This window comes from Arachis hypogaea, chromosome 7, assembly GCF_003086295.3.
Source record: "Arachis hypogaea cultivar Tifrunner chromosome 7, arahy.Tifrunner.gnm2.J5K5, whole genome shotgun sequence".
Lineage (NCBI taxonomy): Eukaryota > Viridiplantae > Streptophyta > Magnoliopsida > Fabales > Fabaceae > Arachis > Arachis hypogaea.
The window spans coordinates 18796043-18811986 of NC_092042.1; positions in this window are offsets into that span (position 1 = coordinate 18796043).

Genomic DNA, 15944 nt, shown 5'->3' on the forward strand with positions numbered 1-15944 from the left:
GACTCATTCAGCTCCTGCCTTAACCATCTAGCACTTGTTCTGAAAAGATGCCAAGAGACCAACCTAGTTTTAAACTGGGAAAAATGTCACTTTATGGTGACTGAAGGGATTGTCCTTGGGCATAAAATTTCAAATAAGGGAATAGAGGTGGATCAAGCTAAAGTTGAAGTAATTGAAAAATTACCACCACCTACCAATGTTCAGGCAATCAGAAGCTTTCTGGGGTATGCAGGATTCTACAGAAGGTTTATAAAGGATTTTTCAAAAATTGCCAAACCTCTGAGTAATCTGCTAGCTGCTGACACACCATTTGTGTTTGACACACAGTGTCTGTAGGCATTTGAGACCCTGAAAGCCAAGCTGGTCACAGCACCAGTCATCTCTACACCAGACTGGACATTGCCATTCGAACTAATGTGTGATGCCAGTGACCATGCCATTGGTGCAGTGTTGGGACAGAGGCATAATAAGCTTCTGCACGTCATTTATTATGCCAGCCGTGTTCTAAATGACGCACAGAAGAATTACACAACCACAGAAAAAGAGTTACTTGCAGTGGTCTATGCCATTGACAAGTTTAGATCCTATCTGGTAGGATCAAAGGTGATTGTGTACACTGACCATGCTGCTCTTAAGTACTTACTCACAAAGCAGGATTCAAAACCCAGGCTTATAAGATGGGTGTTGCTTCTGCAAGAGTTTGATATAGAAATAAGAGACAGAAAAGGGACAGAGAACCAAGTAGCTGATCATCTGTCCCGAATAGAACCAGTAGTTGGGGCGTCCCTCCCTTCTACTGAGATCTCTGAAACCTTTCCGAATGAGCAATTATTTGCTATTCAGGAAGCTCCGTGGCTTACAGACAGTGCAAACTATAAGACTCAAGGTTCTCCTTCTGTAACCATGGAAAGGAAGCATGAAGAGCTTCTCCCAAAACAGAGTCAAACAGAGCCCCCACATTCAAACTCTAAGTTTGGTGTTGAGAGGCCACAACCAAATTCTAAGTTTGGTGTTGAACCCCCACATTCAAACTCTAAGTTTGGTGTTGGGAGGTTCCAACATGGCTCTGAGTATCTGTGAGGCTCCATGAGAGCCCACTGTCAAGCTACTGACATTAAAGAAGCGCTTGTTGGGAGGCAACCCAATGTTATATTTATTATTTTCCTTTGTTATTTTATGTTTTCTACAGGTTGATGATCATGAAAAGTCACAAAATCAATTGAAAAAGCAAAAATAGAATGAAAAACAGAAAGAAAAACAGCACACCCTGGAGGAGAACTTGCTGGCGTTTAAACACCAGTAAGGGCAGCAAATGGGCGTTTAACGCCCAGTCTGGCACCATTCTGGGCGTTTAACGCCAGAAAGGGGCACCAGACTGGCGTTAAACGCCAGGAATGGGCACCAAGCTGGCGTTAAACGCCAGAAATGGGCACCAGCCCGGCGTTTAATGCCAGGATTGGCAGGAGGAGCATTTTTGCTCGCCACTTGGTGCAGGGATGAATTATCCTTGACACCTCAGGATTTGTGGACCCCACAGGATCCCCACCTACCCCACCACTCTCTCTCTTCTTTCTTCTTTTGCTCGAGGACGAGCAAACCTTCTAAGTTTGGTGTGGTGAAAATGTTGCTTTTTGTTTCTCCATAACCATTTATGGCACCTAAGGCCGGAGAGACCTCTAGAAAGAAGAAAGGGAAGGCAAAAGCTTCCACCTCCGGGCCATGGGAGATGGAGAGATTCATCTCAAGGGATGCACTTCCCTCCACAAAACTATTGGGAGCAAATCAACACCTCCCTAGGTGAATTGAGTTCCAACATGGGACAACTAAGGGTGGAGCGCCAAGAACATTTCATCCTCCTCCATGAAACTAAAGAAGATCAAAGAATCATGAGAAAGGAGCAACAAAGGCAAGGAAGAGACATTGAGGAGCTCAAGCACTCCATAAGATCTTCAAGAGGAAGAACAAGCCGCCATCACTAAGGTGGACCCGTTCTTTAATCTCCTTGTTCTTTATTTTCTATTTTTTGAATTTTTATGCTTATGTTTATCTATGTTTGTGTCTTATTACATGATCATTAGTATCTTAGTGTCTATGCCTTAAAGCTATGAATGTCCTATGAATCCATCACCTCTCTTAAATGAAAAATGCTTTAATCACAAAAGAACAAGAAGTACAGGATTTCGAATTTATCTCTGAAACTAGTTGAATTAGTTTGATGTGGTGACAATACTTTTTGTTTTCTGAATGAATGCTTGAACAGTGCATATGTCTTTTGAATTTGTTGTTTTAAGAATGTTAAAATTGTTGGCTCTTGAAAGAATGATGGAAAAGGAGAACTGTTATTGAGGATCTGAAAAATCATCAATCGATTCTTGAAGCAAGAAAAAGCAGTGATTCAAAAAAAATGAAAAAATAGAAGAGAAAAAGAAAAAGCAAGCAGAAAAAGCCAATAGCCCTTTAAACCAAAAGGCAAGGGTAGAAATAAAGTTGTGATCCAAGGCAAAAGAGTGTGCTTAAGAACCCTGGACACCTCTAATTGGGGACTCTAGCAAAGCTGAGTCACAATCTGAAAAGGTTCACCCAATCATGTGTCTGTGGCATGTATGTATCCGGTGGTAATACTAGAAGACAGAGTGCTTTGGGCCACGACCAAGACTCATAAAGTAGCTGTGTTCAAGAATCATCATACCTAACTAGGAGAATCAATAACACTATCTGAATTCTGAGTTCCTATAGATGCCAATCATTCTGAAACTCAAAGGATAAAGCGAGATGCCAAAACTGTTCGGAAGCAAAAAGCTACTAGTCCCGCTCATCTAATTGGAACTAAGTTTCTTTGATATTTTGGAGTCTATAGTATATTCTCTTCTTTTTATTCTATTTTGATTTTCAGTTGCTTGGGGACAAGTAACAATTTAAGTTTGGTGTTGTGATTAGCGGATAATTTATACGCTTTTTGGCATTGTTTTTAGTATGTTTTTAGTATGATTTAGTTAGTTTTTAGTATATTTTTATTAGTTTTTAATTAAAATTCACTTTTCTGGACTTTACTATGAGTTTGTGTGTTTTTCTGTGATTTCAGGTATTTTCTGGCTGAAATTGAGGGACCTGAGCAAAAATCTGATTCAGAGACGGAAAAGGACTGCAAATGCTGTTGGATTCTGACCTCCCTACACTCGAAGTGAATTTTCTGGAGCTACAGAAGCCCAATTAGCGCGCTCTAAACGGCGTTGGAAAGTAGACATCCTGGGCTTTCCAGCAATGTATAATAGTCCATACTTTGCCCGAGATTTGATGGCCCAAACCGGCGTTGCAAATCAGCTTCAGAATTCCCAGCGTTTAACGCTGGAATTGGCATAAAAATTGGAGTTAAACGCCCAAACTGGCATAAAAGCTGGCGTTTAACTCCAGGAAGAGTCTCTACACGAAAATACTTCAATGCTCAGCCCAAGCACACACCAAGTAGGCCCGGAAGTGGATTTTTCTGTCATTTACTCATTTTTGTAAACCCTAGGTTACGAGTTCACTATTAATAGGATGTTTTGACATTGTATCTGTACCTCATGACACTTTACACGTTTCTTTGTGTACCTTCCACGGCATGAGTCTCTAAACCCCATGGTTGGAGGTGAGGAGCTCTGCTGTGTCTTGATGGATTAATGCAATTACTACTGTTTTTCATTCAATCATGCTTGCTTCCATTCTAAGATATTACTTGTTCTTAAACCGGATGAATGTGATGATCCATGACACTCATCATCATTCTCAACTATGAACGTGTGCCTGACAACCACCTCCGTTCTACCTTAGATTAAGTAGATATCTCTTGGATTCTTTAATCAGAATCTTCGTGGTATAAGCTAGAACTGATGGCGGCATTCAAGAGAATCCGGAAGGTCTAAACCTTGTCTGTGGTATTCTGAGTAGGATTCAATGATTGAATGACTGTGACGAGCTTCAAACTCCTGAGGGCTGGGCGTTAGTGACAGACGCAAAAGAATCACTGGATTCTATTCCAACCTGATTGAGAACCGACAGATGGATAGCCGTGCCGTGACAGGGTGCGTTGAACATTTCCACTGAGAGGATGGGAGGTAGCCACTGACAACGGTGAAACCCTTGCATACAGCTTGCCATGGAAGGGGCCTTGCGTGCTTGAAGAAGAAGACAGTAGGAAAGCAGAGATTCAGAAGACAGAGCATCTCCAAAGCCTCAACTTATTCTCCATTACTGCAAAACAAGTACTTATTTCATGTTCTTTTGCTTTTCACAATCAATCCTGATAATTTCTGATATCCTAAATAAGAGTTACAAGATAACCATAGCTTGCTTCAAGCCGACAATCTCCGTGGGATCGACCCTTACTCACGTAAGGTATTACTTGGACGACCCAGTGCACTTGCTGGTTAGTTGTGCGGGATTGCAAAAGTGTGATTGCAATTTCGTGCACCACTCCTCCTAGGGACATCTCCGGCGATTTCCACATATCAGAATGAATCAACTCCAATATGTGCTTGCTCTGAGCAGTTGATCTACCAAACGTCAATCTATGTTGTTTGCTTGTAACGCAGTACTTACAAAATGGTAAGTTTACCGATTTGATCCCAAGAATGAGATTACAATCTATAAGAATCTTCAAGTCTCGTTCTGACATGTGGCCCAATTTGCAATGCCATATCATTGTCATTTCTTCTTGTCTTTCTGAAGTAACTGATGCCTCTGCCTCTTGCAAAGTATCTCCCACAAGCATGTATAGATTTGCTACAATTTTTTCTGCTTTTATTACCACAAGAGCTCCTTTAACAACTTTCAAGATCCCACCTTCAATATGAGTCTTGCAACCAAGTTCATCCAATTGCCCAATCGACAACAAATTCTTCTTCAAGCCTTTCACGTGTCTTACCCCTTGAAGTGAACGAATAGAACCATCAAACATTTTTATTTTGATAGTACCCATTCCAACAATTTTTAAGGCATGATCGTTTCTCATAAACACCGATCCTTCCAAGACAGGTTCATATGTACAAAACTAATCAGGATGAGGAGTCATGTGCCATGTTGCTCCTGAATCAACAATCCAAACATCAGTGAGATATTTGTTACCTTTAGAACCAATTGTTGCTTCGCTATACAGGATTTCTCCATCATCAGAGGTGTTCGTAACGCATCCTTGAGAACTTGATCCTTCTGGAACCTTCTCTATACTCTTCTTATTCCAACAATCTTTCTTGAAGTGCCCTCTCTTACAACAATTGTAGCATTTGACTTGCTTCTTACTTTGTGACTTTGGTCTACTTTGACTCCCACTGGAACCACGCTCCATTGATCTTCCTCTTGTCATCAACAAAGTCTCTGCTTGTTTTGAGTTCTCTAATCTATCTTCCTTATTCTTTCGCCTAGATTCTTCTTCAAGAACCGTGGCAGCCATGTCATCAGAAGAAAGATAATCAGTCAAAATATTATTAGTTAAGTTAATGATAAGCTGATCATATGAATCTGGTAGACTTTGAAGTAACAGCTCTGCACGTTCGTTTTCTGCCATGATATATTCCAACGATGAGAGTTGAGAAAATAGCGTATTTAGATTGTTGATGTGATCCGTTGTCGACGTGGACTCACTCATTCGAAGAGTATAAAGCCTTCTCTTCAAGAATAACTTGTTGTGAAGTGACTTGACTTCATATAATTTGGTGAGAGCATCCCAAATTTCCTTTGCTGTCTTTTTTTCTGCTACACTTGATAAAACTGAGTCAGCTAATGCCAAGTGTAAGTTTACAACAACGTTGTTATCCCTCTCCTTCCATTTTTCATCTGTAATTCCAATGGGTCTACCTTCAATTGCTGTCACGCAATTGTCTTTTCTCATAATGGCTTTTATCTTCAATTTTCATATGGAAAAATTACTCCCACTGAATTTTAGAATTTCATACTTTGTTGCCATTTTTTTAGACGGTAACTCGCAGCGGAAAAAAATATATTAATCAGCAACCTTTGACTCTGATACCACTGTTAGGTACCAGACAAATGATACAACAAAATATAGAGATGAAAAATTAGAAATTTGTATAAAATATAGAAACAATTGAATAACTTTCTTTGATAATTACAACTTCTCTCTATCACAGACTACAATAACACTCTCTCTTGACAAAAGGAGAACACACTTCTCTCTATCATATATAGGAGAAAACTATTCAAAGAAATATTATGTTATTCTATCTGGATGACTTGATTGAAATAAATTAAAGAAAAACTCAATTTATAGTGAGTCTCTTCAATATGAACCATCCGTCAATTAGAGGTATATAATTCTTTTCTTTTTCAACCATTAAAATTCTAAGGTTATAAACTAAGATTGTTTATTACCTTCATTTTATTTAGTTATTATTTATTTATTTATTTTCTAAAATTAGCTTTACTAATTTTTACACTATGCACATTTTTCTACCCATGTTCTTTCTGTTCAAATACAATTCCAGTGCTTAATTCCATAATATGAATTAGTTTAGAGACTTTGGTGATGGAAAAAGAATGATTCAATTGAGAATGAATGTTAAAATTATAAAAAGAATACACATTTATGTTTAACAGAATAACTCTAACTAATTTGAATTGGGGTGTGTAAAGTGAATCAGAATTAATAATTTTTATATTTTGTGAAGATTTTCATGTGTTTTAAATATTTTTAGAATTCTTTTGTAATAGTTACTAAAAACGAAAAATCGTAATTTACTCTTTTTAAATGTATGGTCCTGTCTTTCCAGACTTTGAGAATTTAGGGAAAAATTTTGATCTAGGAAGACTTTTTAAGAAACATTTGGGTTCAATGTAAATAAAATAACTTATTTAACAAAATGTAAAAGTATTCCAATTGTGTGTGTATATATTACTTTTGTGTGTGAGTTAGTTTTTGGAGTTAAATAGTTAAATACTAGAGTAGATGCTATGTTATTTGATAAGTTAACTGTTGGGGTTAATCTATAATTTGGGTGCATAATTAACCCTCAAATTATATGATTTTGTAAGTAACTACACCAACCAGCAAAAAACTTAGAAAACTTCATAGGCAAAATTATATCCTCCTAAAAATCCTGTCTAGTGATTTTTCAATTATTTATTTATTTATATGAATTTGATTAATTTGCTTAATTATAAAAAATTGACTAATTATACTTTTTAATCATAATAAATTTTTTACTATTTAGGTTACACAAAATGACAATCTATCTGAGTAAGGTGATAATATATCATTATCACTACTCGCATGACCTTGCGAAAAATTTTTAACCTGACCAAATATATATTTACCAGTTTCTAAGCAACAAGGAATCAGTGTCTTGAGTATGGTTGGGTTGAGTGCTTTCTTTTAATTATGCATGATGAAACTTTTGAAATATTCTGAATCTGATTTTAAATTTGAATTGTTAAATATGTTTTATGAATGACTTAATGAATATGATCTATTAATAGTACTTTTAATAATTTTTATTTTAGTTAAATGTAGAGACATATATAAGACTATGTTTATGTTGTTTGACTTTTTGTGTTTCAACTATATGAACTATTTTATCTTATTATTTTATTTGACTTTTTTTTAATTCTTTTTATTTTTTCTGACTTTATTTTGCAGGCATTTAATTTACTATGAAGCGTAAATGTAATATTTTCTGACAGTCAATCTTTGAAGAGCTACGAAAACAAAATAAAAACAAACTTGAGTTCAGAAGATGGTTTGAATCAAGTAAATCTAAATCATGATGGAATAATTTTCAGAGATGGAGGTGATAAATCAAAGTGGTATAGATCCACCAAAACCTGCTACATCTACGAATAAGAGATGAAAATGAAGCACTGATTGTGAATGTTAAAGGTAGGTGTATTCAAACTCTAACTTTTCTTTTGAAGCAACTAGAAAATCCTATTGGTTTAGTTTTACCAAAATAATATTATGTGACTTTTATAGTTACTTTATTTTTTCAGTCCACCGTCCTTTAGTAATTGCTCCTTTAATTTGCTCCAATGAATTTACTATAAGAATTGATATTTTAATTTTTTTATTAGGTGGTCCTTCTGCCAAATTAGATATATTTATTTAGCCCATTATATGTGTTCTTCTAGTAAATAACTTTTAATTTCATTAATCTCTAGTGTGTTAATACACCAAGCCTAGTGTTGGTTGATTTTATTTTCTAGAAGTTATACTTGTGTTGGCTGGTTTTCTTTATCATCTTTTTAAAATTTCTGTAATTTAAGTTATGTTCTCTTTATGTCTTTCTGAATTGCTGATAACTGTGCTATGAAAATAAAGTCATAATAATTTATTGTATATTTCTCATTCCTTTTGAATATTACAATCTGTAAAACTCTTTAATGCATGAGAATATTAGATGTAGCAAATTAGAGCCGATCAATAGTATTTTTTATAGTTGATGTCTGTGTGGTTTATGTATGGTACTGACTACTCTGTTCATTTTTTGATTACTCTGCACCTAGCCTATTTGTGTTTTTGTTATCTTTTCTTCTTGAATATGTATAATTATATATATATTTTTAAAAATACTAGATAATGTGATATAGTATTTTTTCTTGTAGTCTTTATACATTTTACACATGACCAGGAACATTTCATATCTTGGATAAAATAACTGGTTGTGGCTAGCATTATGGGCCTTAAATTGGTTCTTGTTGTAATACACAATAATTATTATTTTTATCTTGATTAATCATGCATGTACACACTAGGTATATATACTTTTAATTTATTGTTAACCTCTTTTAGTTTAATGAAACGTTCAACTATACAATCTAATTTTGTGGTTCATTAAAGTCACATTTGTTTAATTAATAAGTTCAAGATTTAAGAAACACTTTGAAACCAACCCACTGTGTTTTTATTGTCTAATACCATGTTTAATTTGGTATCGATATATGTATGCAATTTAGATTAATTACTGATATATGTGTGTGCGCAATTAATTTGATATATATAAGTTTGTCATCTATGCCGTTTTATTTTTTTAAATTTTGATTTAGTTTTTCTTGACTTTCTTCCATGATTTCAGACACTTTTACCGAAGAAATCATCACTCGCAAAATGACAGCAATTCAAGCTTGGGCCTTGAAAAAAAGTGAAAAAGTCATGATGAAATTGGATGCAGATGGACAAGGTTGAGATAATGGCTCGAACTTGTTTATGAGATTTCTTGGTCAAGTAGTTTGTCGAATTAGATTTTGTCCCATATCAATCAAAAAATGGGATAAGATACCAAAAGATAACACAAAAAGACATTGGAAATTTATTGAAGTAAGTGGTTTCATTTTGATGTGTATTTTTATTGATTTGTTATCATTTATTAATTGACTTTTTCTATGAATTATTTCAAGAAAAATTTTAAGTTTAATTATGCTCCTGGCGTCAAATCACTACTAGAAAACTTGTTATTACAGACAGAAATTTCTGACGGATTTTATCCCACTGAAATATAGACGGAATTTCAGAGGGATTTTTTTGTCGGAAAACAAAAAAATAGATTAGCATAAATTACAGACGGAAAAGAGAATCCGTCTATAATTCCATCGGAAAAATTAATTTTTTTCCGTGGAATGGTTACAGACGGATTTTTCGTCTGTAATTAAGTAGACAAAACGCGCGTTTTATTAAATTATTACAGACAGAAAATCCGTCTTTCCGTCTGTAATTTAAATGAAATCCGTCGGAAATATTGAAAACCCTAGTTGAAGATTAACTCCATTCACTCGCCATTCACACCTAGTTACTCGCCATTCACTCCATTCACTCGCCATTCACTTCGCCCTGCACCCCGTCGCCCACAGCCACCGCAGTCTCTGCCGTCACTGCAGCCACGCAGCCCCGCATCAGCCTTCGCAGCTCCCCGCAACCCCACAGCCTCGCAGCCCCTCAGCGGCGCAGCCACCACAACCCCTACACAGACACAGCCTCCACCGCCACCGTAGAAGATCCGTCGCCGTCGGATTCTGAGCTTCTTTTCGTTCCAGATCAGCGCTTTCTTTGTCAGATTCCCTTCGCGCAGCTTGTAGATCGCAAACCCCTAACTTTTCTATTCGTTCGTATTTTGTATTTTTCTTCAGCTGACGCTTCTTTTGCTCGTTACTCTCTCACGAAATCGGTTGTTTCGTTTTCCTCATTAATCATTTTTTATTCATAATTTTTCATAAGCAATGATAATATTGAATGCTGTGTACTTTGTGAATTTTGTTCATAAAATGTCTATTAAGCAGTTCATAATTTTGTTCATAATTTTGTTCATATTTGTTCATAATTGAGTACATATGAAAAGGCTGTTGGATGCGAGGAAATCTATATAGCATAATGGATGTTGGTGGTTAAATTGCGGTGAAATAAATCACGACATATATTGATCTTTTGTCAAATATCTGATCCTCATTCTTTTCTTTTAGAAACCATAGCTGATACATATCTCCATTTTGCATGAGCATTATTCTCTTGAAGAGTTTCTATCAACAACTATGATACTGCAGTCTTTTATTTATTTATATTATGTTATTTATACCATTTGGTGTAGGATTCCCAAGGCAAGTTTCCCTGTTGATTTGATCATACAAGTTGATCACTCCAGCTTTCATTTGCATAAGGTTTGTCAAATCTCTCATTTAATTCTATAGAACACTTGGTGTACTTATATCATAAGAACGATCAGTCTTTGTGTCTAATTCTTAGTAATATGTATAAAGGTCCTAAAGTTAAAAAATTATTCTCTTCAAAATGTTCTTTCTGAGAAGTTATTTTTAAGGGATTAGTTACTGCTATTAATAATAAATATTATAAAAAAAGACAATAAAATAAAATAATTTTGTGTTGCCCAGTCACTAGTTTTTCATTCTTCATTCCGTGTTACAATATTGTTATTCTTCATTCTTATTAATGTCTTGTATCATTCATACAGCTTTTCCATGGAAGCCAACAAGACATAACTACAATAGAGAAAGGTTTTTGAGGAGATACGGGTAGAAAAACAGAGAATGGAATTCTCACCATGATTGAACCTGATGACAAAAGTGGTATGAATGACTAAATCTTACATTCTCATGCCTTTGTTAGCTCATTTATGGTATATAACCATCTTATATGATGTTTATATTTGTCATTTAGTTTGTTGTATATAAACCCTATGTAGGCTAAATGGCATAATTTTATTTGATTATTTCCACTAAAAAAAAAGAGATCACATTTGAATGGAAGAAAAAGTTCAGCAACATCTGATAAGGTGTTTAGTGCGAGTATGTCTATAACTGTTAACAAATAGATATTGTTTTGATTTGTATGTTAAATTGTCCATATTTTGTATCCTAGAGAAATTATAATGCTAAATTGCCAAGGAGCAGATAATATATAAGAATTAACATCATGATTCAAAAGTGACAAATGTGGTGGTCTAATTTGAGTGAAAAGTGAGCTTTTATATATGATACCACTAATAGAGTTGTTAGAGAAACTTGAAATTATAAGATAGATCCTTTGATTATAGTGATATAGATTCCTTCCAGAGTTTGTTCATATCCTTATGGGTTTTATGTTATCATTATTCTTATGCTTTGTTATAGCTTGATTTACTTTCTTTATGCTATGTTTGCTTAGTGCTTTGTTTTTCCTATGATTTGCAGACCCTTGATGAGATTAAAGACAAATCACTTCGTAAAAAAGTTAGCAAAAGTACATGTAAAGATTTTGTTAGTTTGGTTCAAGCATGGCTAAGCAAACTTCAGGTACCACGCAAGTCTTTGCAAACTTAATTTTCTATTTTCTGCAATTGTTTTTGCAGCATTGATAAGGCGAGTCATTTAGAGTTACTTGATTAACAAGCCGAGTTGAATATTTTCTAATTGTTGTGTTTTGAGTTATCTTTGCAGACTTGTATCTTTATTTGGTTAAGCATCACCATAACTATTGGTTCTCCCTCTTAAATATCTCTATTTCTTCCCTTCTAAATACTTGTTCGGTTGTTCCAATTTATCAGTATTATAGCATTAATCTATATTCTAAAGTCGTGAGATCAAGAATATTTGTCAGTGTATAATGTGTGTTGTATTCCCACCTTGCAGTGCTCAAAATCATTACGGGGTGTTTTTGTTGAGACCAACCAAAGTGAGCTGTCAGCATTCATATCATATGCATTGGCATTTCCTAATAACTTTCTTGCCCTTGTAGACACTTATGATGTAAGTATTTAATATTTTCTTAGTAAATCTCTATTTTCTGCTAAGAGGAAATAGGAATGATAATCTCTCAACATTGCTTTGGCCAGCAATGTTCCATCCTTGTGTGCAAATCTAGCTGTTCTGAATTACTTCTGGTTTAGTTTAGCTTAGCTGTTTCTCCATATAATCAACTTTGCATTTCTTGGCAGGTCATACGAAGTGGAATCCCCAACTTCTGTGCAGTTGCATTAGCTCTCAATGAGTTAGGGTATGTCCGAAGTTGATTATTCCTCCCCTTCATTTTTATTGTCAATACTTGGTTAGAAGTTTCATATTGTGGTTTGTTAGTTTTTCCTGTTGATTTTGATTAATCGGGACACACAATTTTGTTATTCGTTTCTTATTTTCCTTCCATGAATTACTTCCTTCATTATTAGCTAATATGTTCTATTATGCCTTGGTGTTCCTTGTTTCTGGTTTAAGGATTGCAGATTTGTTTTGGCTTTGATTAGTTTCTAAGCATTCCTTGTTTTCACTTTAAGGATTGCAGATTGGTTTTGGCTTTCGAATAGTGTCTAAGCATCCTCAACCCCCTAAAATAAAATATTAGTTGCTTTGTGGTGCAGATACAAAGCAATTGGCATTAGACTGGACTCTGGTGACCTTGCCTATTTGTCTTGTCAAGCCAGGAAGATCTTTTATTTGTTAAAGGAAGATAACAAAAGCAAAAAGAAAGGAAATTAAAGAAGAAAAAAACTCTCCGAGAGCGACGTTTAAGGGAGTTCTACCAAAAATAAAAGCAAATAACAAAAACACATAAACTTCTTTTATTTCTTTGGCGATAATTTATCAATGTGTAAAGTTCGAACATAAATGTTGTTCGTCAAACTCTAATTCTATGTGTTTTGGTTTAGGATCAAGATAGACGAAAGAACCGTCATTTTCTTCGTAACTTATTATGTCGTCTCTATCTTGTTTTGAAAGCTAGGTTCCCCTGCACCACGCACTTTTGAGGCTTCATGGCTATGTTTTATATCTCATGTTCAAGGCTCATGCCATTTTCTCTGTCAGGTATTGGTGCGCGAAATTGTGAACAATACTTTTTCACAACTCTCATAATCCCCGGTAATGGCTCCAAAAACGTGGTAGCTCAATACCATGGCATTACACAACTTCGCACAACTAACCAGCAAGTGCACTGAGTCGTCCAAGTAATAAACCTTACGTGAGTAAGGGTCGATCCCACGGAGATTGTTAGTATTGAAGCAAGCTATGGTCATCTTGTAATTCTTAGTCAGGCAGACTCAAATGGTAATGGTGATGAACGAAAATAACATAAAGGTAAAGATAGAGATACTTATGTAATTCATTGGTAGGAACTTCAGATAAGCGCATGAAGATGCCTTCCCTTCCGTCTCTCTGCTTTCCTACAGTCTTCATCCAATCCTTCTTACTCCTTTCCATGGCAAGCTTAAGCAAGGGTTTCACCGTTGTCAGTGGCTACCTCCCATCCTCTCAGTGAAAGCGATTTGCATATGCTCTGTCACAGCATAGCGGAATTCATCTGTCGGTTCTCAATCAGGCCGGAATAGAATCCAGTGATTCTTTTGCGTCTGTCACTAACGCCCCGCCCTCAGGAGTTTGAAGCACGTCACAGTCATTCAGTCATTGAATCCTACTCAGAATACCACAGACAAGGTTAGACCTTCCGGATTCTCTTGAATGCCGCCATCAGTTCTCGCCTATACCACGAAGACTCTGATCTCACGGAATGGTTGGCTCGTTTGTCAGACGAGCACTCGGTTGTCAGGCGATCAACCATGCATCGTGCAATCAGGAATCCAAGAGATATTCACTAGAGCCTTGATCGCTTGTAGAACAAGAATGGTTGTCAGTCACCTTGTTCATGGGTGAGAATGATGATGAGTGTCAATCATCACCTTCATCAAGTTGAAGAACAAGTGATATCTTGGAACAAGAACAAGCGGAATTGAATGGAAGAACAATAGTAATTGCATTAATACTCGAGGTACAGCAGAGCTCCACACCTTAATCTATGGTGTGTAGAAACTCCACCGTTGAAAATACATAAGCATAAGGTCTAGGCATGGCCGTGAGGCCAGCCTCCCAATGATCTAAGATAGCATACAAAATGAAGCTAGCTACCAAAGTCTTCTTAATACAATAGTAAAAGGTCCTACTTATAAGAACTAGTAGCCTAAGGTGTACAGAAATGAGTAAATGACATAAAAATCCACTTCTGGGCCCACTTGGTGTGTGCTTGGGCTGAGCAATGAAGAATTTTTCGTGCAGAGACTCTTCTTGGAGTTAAACGCCAGCTTTAGTGCCAGTTTGGGCGTTTAACTCCCATTTGGGTGCCAGTTCCAGCGTTTAACGCTGGGATTTCTTGAGGTGACTTTGAACGCCGGTTTGGGCCATCAAATCTTGGTCAAAGTATGGACTATCATATATTGCTGGAAAGCCCAGGATGTCTACTTTCCAACGCCGTTGAGAGCGCGCCAATTGGGCTTCTGTAGCTCCAGAAAATCCACTTCGAGTGCAGGGAGGTCAGAATCCAACAGCATCTGCAGTCCTTTTTGGTCTCTGAATCAGATTTCTGCTCAGGTCCCTCAATTTCAGCCAGAAAATACCTGAAATCACAGAAAAACACACAAACTCATAGTAAAGTCCAGAAAAGTGAATTTTAACTAAAAACTAATAAAAATATACTAAAAACTAACTAAATCCTACTGAAAACATACTAAAAACAATGCCAAAAAGTATACAAATTATCCGCTCATCACAACACCAAACTTAAATTGTTGCTTGTCCCCAGGCAACTGAAAATCAAACAAGATAAAAAGAAGAGAATATGCAATGAATTCCAAAAACATCTGTGAAGATTAGTACTAATTAGATGAGCGGGGCTTTTAACTTTTTGCCTCTGAATAGTTTTGGCATCTCACTCTATCCTTTGAAATTCAGAATGGTTGGCTTCTTTAGGAACTCAGAGTCCAGATAGTGTCAATGATTCTCCTAGTAAAGTATGATGATTCTTGAACATAGCTATTTATTGAGTCTTGGCTGTGGCCCAAAGCACTCTGTCTTCCAGTATTACCACCGGATACATACATGCCACAGACACATAATTAGGTGAACCTTTTCAGATTGTGACTCAGCTTTGCTAAGGTCCCCAATTAGAGGTGTCCAGGGTTCTTAAGCACACTCTTATCTGCCTTGGATCACAACTTTTATTTTTCTTTTCTCTCTCTTTTTTTTTCGATTTTTCTATTTTTTTTTGAATAGCTTTTTCTTGCTTCAAGAATCATTTTTATGATTTTTCAGATCCTCAGTAACATGTCTCCTTTTTCATCATTCTTTCAAGAGCCAACATTCATGAACCACAAACTCAAGATATATATGCACTGTTTAAGCATACATTCAGAGAACAAAAATATTGCCACCACATCAAAATAATTAAACTGTTATAAAATTCAAAATTCATGCAATTCTTCCTTTCTCAATTAAGCACGTTTTTTTATTCAAGAAAGGTGATGGATTCATAGGACATTCATAACTTTAAGGCATAGACACTAAGACACTAATGATCACAAGACACAAACATGGATAAACATAAGCACTAAAAATTCGAAAAACAGAAGAACAAATAACAAGGAAATCAAAGAACGGGTCCACCTTAGTGATGGCGGCTCTTTCTTGCTCTTGAAGATCCTATGGAGTGCTTG